This window comes from Aptenodytes forsteri, unplaced genomic scaffold, assembly GCF_000699145.1.
Source record: "Aptenodytes forsteri isolate BGI_AS27 unplaced genomic scaffold, ASM69914v1 Scaffold119, whole genome shotgun sequence".
Taxonomy (NCBI): domain Eukaryota; kingdom Metazoa; phylum Chordata; class Aves; order Sphenisciformes; family Spheniscidae; genus Aptenodytes; species Aptenodytes forsteri.
This window is the reverse complement of record NW_008796165.1, coordinates 8,218,942-8,221,156: the sequence shown is the minus strand read 5'-3', so window position 1 is coordinate 8,221,156 and position 2,215 is coordinate 8,218,942. Positions and strand designations below refer to the sequence as shown.

The following is a 2,215-nucleotide window of genomic DNA, read 5'->3' as shown; positions in this document are numbered from 1 at the left end:
CTCTGTCCCGGCCCCGCCGCCCATTCTCGGCACCCCGCGGGGCAGCGGCTCCGGGGCCGGGGTCCACCCCGGCAGCGACGCGGGCTCCTCTCCCTAAGGACAAGGTCAAGGATGAAGGGTCAATGTCAAGTTGTCTTAACGGTGGAAGGCGACCGTCCGCGGCAGCACTCCTTGCTTTCCGCGTTTCTGGTGTCCTTGATTGATTTGAAAGTGCCATTTTGAGGGGGGAACGCACCCAGCCGCCGGGAAGACGAGAGGGCTTCGCTTTTCCTTCAAAGGGCGAAGAAGTGACCGTGTGGAGATTTCATTGCCATTCTGCCTAACAGCATTTAATGTCTTAAAACTGCTTTAATGGCCGGATTGCTTTAAGTTTCAGGGCCCCTCGGAAGGCTGAATTCTGCCAAAGCGAACCCTCCGAGAGGTAAGATGCAATGTCATGGCTCCCTGATAAGCATACGTAACCTATCGGTCGCAGAGGCAATCTGCTCGTGTTTTCTGCGTGGACGCTACGGGAAAGTTAATTTGAATGTAAACACGCGTGAGGCAGCTCGGGGAGGCGCGTTAGTGAGGGAACCTGTCTGGCAGTAACATCAGCTCCTCCAGCACTGCCCTGCGGGGGGAACCTGCCGCTGGCAGCCGGGCAGGGGCAGGAGGTGGCCGGGGCCTGACTTACAGCCACCGCCGCCAGAGACAGAACCAGTTCTACAGGGATGAACCTGCAAGCCGGGCAGCTGAAGGAAGTCAGCATGACTTCTGCATCTGGCTCTCCTTTCAACTTCGGTTGCTTCTTGCTTCGCAATTACATTTTCCTGTACTGATTTCCCCCCCCCACACACACACTTGATTGTGAAAATACAAAGGTGACAAGTGATGAACCGCCTCCACGCGGAGCAGAGAAAGCAGCTATGCTCAAGTTATCAGCTGACCCCCACTCACGCTCCCGCTAAAGGGGAAAAAAGCACGCATTTTTAAGGGCCTCATTATGGTAATTCTCGGCCAGAAGTAATAGTGCTAACAGTTTTGTGAACAAAAATATGAATGATAATTTCCCTCAAAGTTAACTCTCGGGAAATGTATGTATATAAATAGCGTCCGTGTATTCAAATGCAGTTGATTTTCTGCATAACGAAGGAATTTAGATGCAAAACTTCGAATAGTCAGTCAGACGGCTTATAAATTACTTATTTCGTGACTAACCAGTGCCTAAAATCCACTTGGTGGATTTGGTGGCATTATTTGTTGCTAACTTACTGCAGAACTAGACCTGCAAGTCTTACAACAGCCCCCCTACTTTTTTTTTGTTTGTTTTACAGTTCAGAATAACCGCCCCATCTTCTGTTAATCACGTCACACAACAAAAATAATTAAGTGAAACGTAGCTAGGGTGCTGCAGGCCTCCTACAAGTAAAGCTGCCCGGCCAGAAAATGCCGTCAAACCTCCCTCACCGTGCGGGTCTGTCAAAAATCCTTGCAGAAAGCAGCACGTTAATCCTAATCATTTCCTCTCAAGAATGATAAAGCTACTCCTCCTAAACCAGAAAGAGTTGCCCCAGTCGGCTCCAAAATCAGCAGCCGAAACACCTTCTGGAGGGGATATTGTCGCCGGGCGTTGCAAGGAGTAAAGTAAGCGAGTGTCCCCCCGGCTCTCTAATTTGTCTGGCACTGTTGGAGGCAAAAGCCACCCTCGAGTGGCTCGGAGTGAGGGGTTGCGAGAAGGAGAATAGAAACTTTCGCTGTGACTTGAACGTGAACTTCCTGCGATGTGGCGGCTCGAGTGGCTCGGAGTGAGGGGGTGAGAGAAGGAGAATAGAAACTTTCGCTGTGACTTGAACGTGAACTTCCTGCGATGTGGCGGCACGTGCAGCTCTTCACCTTTTCTTCACGTTCTGGATCAAATCCTTCCTGTTTTGATCTAATATAGATATCATTATTTAAAATATGACTGTAATAGACGCGAACGCCGTGTAACTAATCTTGACAACATACCTATAGCTTCAGTTCGTGCCAGGAATTAATCGGCTTTAATCCAATTGCTAAAAGTCGCTTTTCAGCCTTTATTGTAGTTACTCTCTAGTAATGTGTGGGTGGATTTGTTTGTAATTTAGCACAGGCTGTCCCTGGCATTGCACCATACCTCGTACCTAGTACAGAACTGTCTGTAACATCAAACTGGAAAAAAAAAGGGCAGGTGTGAGGGCAATTACTTTATCATCCC

The 2,215-nt window shown here is 49.3% G+C and overlaps 1 long non-coding RNA gene across 1 annotated transcript; it reads left to right on the top strand.

The window, feature by feature from the left end:
* The first annotated feature begins 50 nt into the window (after positions 1-50).
* LOC103905614 lies at positions 51-1,717 on the top strand. The gene is made up of 2 exons (XR_657962.2): positions 51-421; positions 1,314-1,717. It is a non-coding gene; the product is annotated as an uncharacterized LOC103905614 (long non-coding RNA).
* Positions 1,718-2,215: the final 498 nt, after the last annotated feature.